The 7,425-nt window shown below is 38.0% G+C and overlaps 1 non-coding gene across 1 annotated transcript; it reads left to right on the top strand.

The window, feature by feature from the left end:
* Window positions 1-1,348: 1,348 nt before the first annotated feature.
* LOC141625818 (small nucleolar RNA R71) lies at window positions 1,349-1,455 on the top strand. The gene has a single exon (XR_012535570.1). It is a non-coding gene; the product is annotated as a small nucleolar RNA R71 (small nucleolar RNA).
* The last annotated feature ends 5,970 nt before the right edge of the window (window positions 1,456-7,425 follow it).

Here is a 7,425-nt window from a genome sequence, read left to right as displayed (position 1 = left end):
ATCACACAAAGCCTTGTTTATCGTGGTGTCGCCAATGGTACACGGTATTGAGAAGCTTCCCGGGTCTTTAAGTTTCGGAGGTGAACTCCCTTGAAGGATTGCACTACTCACCTTAGTGAAGGCGATAGTTTCAAGCTTCTGGATCAACTTCTTTTTCGTAAGGATGTCCTTCGTGTACTTTGTATAGGCCGGCACATGATTGATTAATTCCGTAAAAGGAATCGAGACTTCCAAATTCTTCACAATTTCCATGAATTTTCCAAGTTGGTCATCAAACTTAGGCTTAGCTTGACGACTTGGGAATAGAAGTCTAATCATGATAGGCTCTTTCTCCTTGGCCTTTTCTTGACTTTTCTTTGAAACTTCTTCTTTTGTTGGTTCATCTTCCTTAGAGTTTTGCACAACTTCTTCTTTGTCACTAGCTTCCACAACTTCATCCTCAACTTGCTTCTTTGGTCCTTCATATCTCGTACCACTCCTCAAGTGAATGTCACTAACCGTTTAATGTCTTGGGGGATTACCTTGAGGTGGTAATTGCCGCTTTTGTCTTTGAGAGTTTGAAGATGCTAGTTGGGTCAATTGAGTTTCCAATATTTTTGTGTGGGCTAGGGTGTTGTTGATGGTGATGTCTTTTGCTTGGCTATCTTTTTGCATTTGAGTGAAAAATTCTTGTTGATTCTTTTGCATTTGGAGGACCGCTTTTTGAAATTCAAAACCTTGGTCATTTTGTTGATTGTATGGAGTTTGATTTTGGCAACCTTGGTTTTGGTTGAAAAAGGGTCTTTGATTTTGGTTTCTCATGGGAGGTGGGGTGTATGTTTGTTGAGGGTTTTGAACATTTTGGCTTTTGTATGAGTGATTTTGGTGGAATTTGGTGTTTTCATTGTAATAATTGGAATAAGGGGTACCACTCTTGTATGCTTGAAAAGCATTCACTTGTTCATTTGTTCCCCTACATTCACTTTGGTCATGTCCCAAAGTTCCACAATTCTCACATATCCCACTTGGGATTGATGAAGATGCTACCATGGCATTAACATGATGCTTTGGTGATTTTGAGGCTTCTTCAAGTTTAGCCATAGCCTTTTCAAACTTTAGGTTGATGGTATCAATGTGAGCACTAAGTTGAGCACCCAATTGAGTAATAGAGTCCACTTCATGCTTTCCTCCTCTAGTAGCCTTGCGAGGTCTACTATATTGTGAATTATGGACCGCCATTTCCTCAATCTTGTTCCAAGTTTGATTATCGTCAACTTCGGTGAACATACCATTTGACCCCATGTTGAGAATGTTTCTTGAGTCTTCATAAAGCCCATTCCAAAATTGTTGTACCAAGAACCACTCGCTAAGTCCATGATGAGGACATGAGCGACAAATTCCTTTGAACCGCTCCCAAGCTTCATACAAAGATTCTTCATCCCTTTGCTTAAAACCCGTAATTTGAGCTCTTAGCATGTTAGTCTTTCCCGGAGGGTAGAATTTTTTGTAGAAAGCTAGAGCCAACTTCTTCCAAGAGTCAATTCCAAGAGTAGCCTTATCAAGGCTTTTCAACCATTGTTTTGTGGTGCCAATTAGAGAAAAAGGAAATAAGACCCATCGAATTTGGTCTTGAGTCACACCGGTTTGTGAAATCGCATCACAATAGTCACAAAAAGTCTCCATGTGAGAGTGAGGGTCTTCACTAGGCATCCCCCCAAATTGGCTTCTTTCGACTAATTGGATAAATGCGGATTTAGCAATGAAATTTCCGGTTAAGTGTTGTGGTGTGGGAGTACCATTGGGTAGGTTCTCCTCGGTTGGTACGGAATGTGATGAAAATTTAGGCATTGTGGGTTGATTTTGTGTTGGGTTCCCCTCACCTTCTCTTGAAAAAGGGTTGATGAACTCAATAGTATTTGGTTGAATATCTACAATCTCACCAATACCTCTCAAAGTGTTTCTAGCAAGTCTTCTATTGTTGGTCAAAGTCCTTTCAATCTCGTGATCAATGGGTAACAAGTTACCTTGTGATCTTTTAGACATGCAAAGTATCAAACAACTTGAAAACAATTAGAATAAACCTTGAGGAGTTTGACTTCCCCAAGGCAAAGAAAGACACAACTAATAACAACCTAAGAAAATCAAATCAAGTTCACACCGTCCCCGACAACGGCGCCATTTTTGGTCGGACTCACTTGGAGCTTAATTTTCGGTTACTTGTCGTTAGGAGAACCTAGACCAAAACAATATTTATAACTTCACAAACAACTCTACTATTAGTAAAGAGGCAAGTAAAGGTCGGATCCCAAGGGACGGGTATTGATGTAGGATTTTCGACTGCAAGTAGCGGTGTCTAGGGGTGTCACGATTTGGGTTGAGATAAGAAGATCACTAAACTAAATAGCAATAAAATTAAATAAGCAAGATGATTAAAATGAGATGTAAACAATTGATTAAAAGCACTAGGGTGTCATGGGGTCATAGGGGATTCATGGGAATTGATCATACAAACATATTCTCAAATTATAAGCAAGCAATTATTATTGTGATGGATCGAGTTGGTTTATATCTTACAATCCTAGGAAGGTTTGGGTCCCGGAGCCGAATCGATTAGATTGTACAACACCTACAAGTCGACTTAATATTCCCTACTCAACTATATGCATGGTCTAATGAGACTCGAGTTGGTTTATGTCTTACAAGTCTCATTGAAAAGGTGAGTGATGGGTAAAAAATGCAAGGATTCATAGGCTCGCATTTCATCAAACATAACATGTGCATAAGTTGAGATCACAACAAGCAAGCAAATAAATTATGATAACATATTAAATTAAGCATGAATCATCCCCCATGTTAGTTTCCCCTAATTACCCATTAACCTTAGTTAAGGAAACTACTCACTCATTATCAAGTTTAACATGTTAACAAGGCTGTCAATCATATTAACAAGGCAAAACATGATGAATAAATGAAGATGATTAACAATAATTAAAAAGGGATTAAGAGAATTATACCTACTAATGATTCTAAAATAAAGCAAAGAATAATAGAAGTACTTGATGAATGATTGGAAGGTTGTCAATATCCCAACAATAACCCAAATAATCTTCAATTACCCAAAATAAAAGATGAACAAAAGAGAAATTAAGGAAATGAGATTTGTATTAATATTTGATTAGAAGTTGATTATAAGATTAAGAAGAGATTAGAATGATATAAACTACACTAAATATTGATAAGAAGAACATGATTAATCTAATTAGACTAATGGGGTATTTATAGTGGGGATTAGGTACACAAATTAGGGTTTACTAAGGGCTTAAATGACGATTAAGTCCTTGAGGAATCGCTCCTCTCAGAAAAGATGCGAGTCTCCTTTTTGTCGGTCTTCCGAAAATATGCGCATCTTTAATGGAGGGGAGAAGAGGACGTATAGGCCTGTAAGACAATCCGGGCATCCAAGGGGTCGGGACGAGCGGATTGGTGCTTGGACGAGCGGATTAGGGCGTGGTTGGACGGGCGTCCCTATGGCAAAGACGCTCGGATTCCTGAAATGTTGGACGGGCGTCTTGTCTGGTTGGACGAGCGGATTGGGTTCCAGCCTTCTTTTCTTCTTTTCTTCCTCTCTTCTTCCAATAATCTTCCGGGATTTAGTCGGGGATGCAAGGATTTCTTCATCATTGCCCATCTACTATAATATGTACAAAGGCCTTCTAGTCTTGTCTTCTCCTTGATGCTTGGTCATTAGATTCGATCAATTTAGCTCTATTTTGCCATGAAAATGCAAGGTTTGCACTCCTCTCCTACCAAGGAAACAAAACCTCAAAGAATATGCAAAACAAAGGATTAAAGATAGTAAATGTCCCAAATATGCACTAAAAAGCATAGGAACGAAGCTAATTCGGGGACTAAATATGCTCAAATAATGGTCACATCAGACGGCGATGCGGCATATTTTGCTAGGCAAGATGAAGGGCTTAGCTTCTTTGATGAGCCACTCATAGTTGTTGTCAAGATTTTCATTCTTGACCCAATGGAATTTGTTGATCAAAGTGCTCATATCAAGGAGGTTGCTCCCTTTAACCGGTTTGTAGGTTTTGTTTTTGTTGAAATCCGAGTTAAAGTGCTTTGCTAACTTTGTTACTAAGCCTCCATTTACAATGAAAGCCGCTCCATCTTTCCCATTATAAATCTCGAGCCACCGATCAAGCAAAAGTTGAAGTATTTTGTATTCTTTGGTGAACTTTCTATTGATATTCATGGTAGACTCAAGGTAGACAAATTCAAGCTCGGTAAAGTGATTGGTGCCTTTTCTAGCAATCATGGTATTGCTCACAAACTTGTGCCTATAATCTTATGCCCGGATGGTGAACATATAGAGCATGGCCCTCCCGGAAAGAGTCAAATTTTCGCCCGGTAATTGCTTTCCAAAGGGGTGCGGTATCATATTTTAAAGGCTTCTTCTCATAATGATAATGTTGTAAAAGACCAAACACTTCACCAAACTCATTCAAAGCCATTCTTCTACTATTGTTCTCAAGACGGAATTCAACATATTTTTGAGTTTCTATCTTGAACACCTTCAAGGAGCTTATGAACTCCATGGTTAGTTAAGGGTAAGTCAATTCTTCCATTTCAAAGAGGGCTAATAACCTCATGGACTCGAAAAATTTCCTAGTTCTTTCAAGCACACCCAATTTTTCCAAAGTGTCTTGACATATAAACTTGGTAGCCACAATGGTCTTCCTAGCAAGGGATAAAAATGCATTCCTATGAGCATCGGTTAAGAAAGTTATCTCTGGAAAATTTGGCAATTGCTCTATAACCGGAGTAGGTGTAGTAGCTTCCTCAATAGGAGTTGCAATTTCTTGGAATTCCACCCTTGGTTGTACCACTACCAAAGCCTTAGATGCAAGAAGAGCTTGTTGTCTCTTTGATAAATTTGTAGTCTTGGGTGCCTTGTTTCCGCCTTTTGTTCTTGCCATTGTGTTCTCCTTCTTATATTTGTATCAACAAACCAATATTGTGCTTGAATGCTCCTTGTTTCCTCAAACTTCAATCAATTCCTCAATCAATTTTAGGATTTTCGAATTTGTACCCAAGCCCTAGAAAATTGATTCAATTTGTGAGGATTTTGATGTTTAGATGGTCTTTTATTGATAAAGGAGTGGTTTAATCTTGATTTGAGCAAGTTTTGTTTTGATGGTGGTGATTTTGGTTGAGAAATTTGTGTTTTTGAATGAGGGGATTGAGGGTTTTGAGGGAGAAAAGATGTGTGTTTGTGTTTGTAAAAGATAGAAATGATTTTGGGAAGGAAGGGATGAGTCATGTGTTTTTGTTAAATAGCAGCAAGGGACGCGCGGATTCAACACGGGATGCTCGGATTCTCAGACAGTACGTCCTGAATTTGCAAACCCGTTCTAGGACGCGCGGATCCAGCCCAGCTCAAGCGGATTCTCCCTGGGGACGCTCGGATCCTTCTGGGGACGTGTGGATTTACAAACAGCGTGAACTCATAATTTTGAAGCATGCCAGGACGCGCGGCTTAGTCTCAAGACGAGCGGCTCATGGTCTGGGATGAGCGTCTTGCAGATGATCTGTGCTGATTTTGTGACAAAACACTTTCTTCAATTTAAGCTTTCCCAGGACCCGCGTCCTAAGGCCAGGATGCTCGGATCCTCCCCTGGGATGTCCGGATCATTATCAGTTCCCACGGAATCAAGTCTGCCTGTGGGGTTTCTTTTTCCCATATCATTCTTTCTTCTTTTCTTTTGTTCTTTGTTGTGGGTGCACTACAAAGGCTCGGTTAGCCTATTCAATTGCCATCCCGACACTACACATCAAAACACATTAAAATACCTCCCTCACTTTCTCTCATATCGAAAATCTTGATCAAAGCACAAGAATGTAAATCCAAAAATGACAAAAATGCAATAGAGGAAATAAAATACGAGTTACGGGGTTAGAATATTTACAAATGGTGGTTTAGGGAGGACTCCACCAAACTCTCATTCTTTGATGAGATGTCAAGGGGGCAAAGCCAAGGTGTTGTTGATGTTGCTCAACACCTTGTAGAAGTAGTCGAAGGGTTGCTCATTTTCATTATAAAGATCTTGCATATAGATCTTTTTGCATTGTGTTCTTCATGGTGGCGACCCGATTAAGATGATGACTAGGATCAACAAAGCCTTGGTCTAAGGTCATAGCATTGCCAATGTAAGGATTGACTAATCCTTCAAATTCGTCATCCTAGAGACTACACACTTCAGTAGCTTATTCCCTAATGATATCATGAGTTGACAAGTGCAACTCCTATTTCTTGTTGCCATGGCCAATGAGGCCTTCTTCATTACTTGTCATGATTGGTGGTGAGTTATTCAAGCTCTCATTGTTGTCGAAATATCCTTGCTCTCCGGTTAGAGTTGTTGGGATTCATAAATCTCGTTTGATTACATATTGAATATGTGAATAATTAATTTAGTCATAAAATTAATTCAAGATCTTATGCATGCAAAACAAATACAAGAGTAAGGAGAAAAACGGTTCCTTACATTTGTAATTTCGGATATATGGGCACTAGTAAGGTCGCCTACCTTAGCTAGTTCTTGAGCTTTCCTTATGGATGAACAAGATTCAAGTGTAGAATCTCTCCCCAAGAATTATACCAAGATAATACCCTTAATAATTTAAATTAATATGAGACTAGTATTAATCAAAGCTACCTTAAAAATTAACTCAAAATAATTGTTTTATGCTCTTGAATATTTCGGTCAAGAGGGAGGATTTTATGAGCTCTCCTTGTTCTCTCAAAAATGTAGAGTAAAAGGAACCACTAGTAAAAATATGACATATATATTTTTATAACTTATAGAATGAAAAATATAAGAGAAAAACTCTTCTTTTTCTCTTTGGAAAACCGGGTAGCATGGGAGGAGAGGAGCCAATGCATGAGCTTTTTTTCTTCCCAAGAATAATAGGTTTGCATGGCTATGAAAATAGGTCATCATTGTGTTTCTTTTGAATAAATAAATTAGACAACACAAACCTAATACTCCCTCCATAAAACCGGTTATTACCCATAAAAGGGAGGTCCATTTTATTTTTGTCATTTGTCAATTGTGACATATGTTACATGTTACTTGACATGTTACATTATAATGTATTTTTAATATATTAAAAATCATCATATAATTAAATATGTCACATACAAAAATACGTAGTAATTCATAATTACTTGTACCAAAATGGGTCATAAAATTATAAACTACAACAACTTGTATTTATAATAAATTATTCATTCTATTTTTAGTTGTTTCATAAACAATAAATTAATCTAAGTAATAAAACAATTCGATTACTTAGACCGAATCTTATTTAATCAAATTACAATAAGACACGTAATTTTACTCACAAAATCACTCGTCAATTTTAAGGAATTTAATTAAC

This window comes from Silene latifolia, chromosome X, assembly GCF_048544455.1.
Source record: "Silene latifolia isolate original U9 population chromosome X, ASM4854445v1, whole genome shotgun sequence".
Classification (NCBI taxonomy): Eukaryota; Viridiplantae; Streptophyta; class Magnoliopsida; order Caryophyllales; family Caryophyllaceae; genus Silene; species Silene latifolia.
This window is presented reverse-complemented; position numbering and strand designations above follow the sequence as displayed.